This window comes from Adiantum capillus-veneris, chromosome 15 (assembly GCF_014529385.1).
Source record: "Adiantum capillus-veneris isolate H3 chromosome 15, ASM1452938v2, whole genome shotgun sequence".
Lineage (NCBI taxonomy): Eukaryota > Viridiplantae > Streptophyta > Polypodiopsida > Polypodiales > Pteridaceae > Adiantum > Adiantum capillus-veneris.
In genome coordinates this window covers 75,383,762-75,385,119 of record NC_140945.1, presented here as the reverse complement: position 1 = coordinate 75,385,119, position 1,358 = coordinate 75,383,762, and positions in this window count along the sequence as shown.

The window sequence follows — 1,358 nt, the reverse complement described above, 5'->3', positions numbered from 1 at the left end:
AGAGAGAGAGAGAGAGAGAGAGAGAGAGAGAGAGACTTATGTGTATCATTTCTATATCATTCCAATTTTATTAGATGCTTCAAATTGTTGAAATAATTTGAGTTTTTTTCTATGATGTTATAATATTCTATAACTTCTTTATTGATGTCAATGGTGCCATCTTCTTTATTGGTGGCATATCTAAAGTTTCCATAAAGAAGATGCTCCCCTACTATGGATATAATGGTGGCAACTAGCAAATTGAGTCCATGAAGTTTCTAAGAGAGAAAGAAATGTAGGCACTGGATCCATGCTAAAATGTAAGAAAATACATTTGACGTGATCAAAAGCTAAAGACTAAAGTAGGGTATGGTATTCATACTCTCAAAATTTCAAAGGATATAATGTGCATACAAAAAGACTCTCTTCTACATTGAGCAGGAGCTAAGGAGCTAAACCAAATGGTTGGTATGATATAGATTGTGCATAAGGGAATAGTTTCAAGCATGTAAATGGTTGAATACAATATGCTCTCACAAAGAGGAACATGCTTTTATAATTCAAGGAGAGAGGGAGAGAAAGATCAATGGCATGCATGATTTTAGGTCATTGACTTTATTTTGCACCACATCCTTCAGTTTAACATAATGGCCAAAACTCTTACAAAAATAAACAACTAAGCAGCCTTATTTTACTTTCAATTCTATCACATTTAAAAGATGCAAATGATGTGAAAGTGTAAATGAACAAATAGCGTGAACCTTATTGTTTTAAGCTGCTTATGCATTATTGTGATTAGGTGATGATTTAAACAATTACTATATATGCACATACTCTCAAAATTTCAAAGGATATAATGTGCATACAAAAAGACTCTCTTCTACATTGAGCATGAGCTAAGGAGCTAAGCCAAATGGTTGGTATGATATAGATTGTGCATAAGGGAATAGTCTCAAGCATGTAAATGGTTGGATACAATATGCTCTCACAAAGAGGAACATGCTTTTGTAATTCAAGGAGAGAGGGAGAGAAAGATCAATGGCATGCATAATTTTAGGTCATCAATTTCATTTTGCATGACATCCTTCAGTTTAACATAATGGCCAAAACTCTTACAAAAATAAACAACTAAGCAACCTTATTTTACTCTCAATTATATCACATTTAAAAGATGCAAATGACGTGAAAGTGTAAATGAACAAATAGTGTGAACCTTATTGTAATAAGATGCTTATGGATTATTGTGATTAGGTGATGATTTAAACCATTACTATGTATACACATACCCATCAAAATTTCAAAGGATATAATGTGCATACAAAAAGACTCTCTTCTACATTGAGAAAGAGCTAAGGAGCTAAGCCAAATGGTTGGTACGA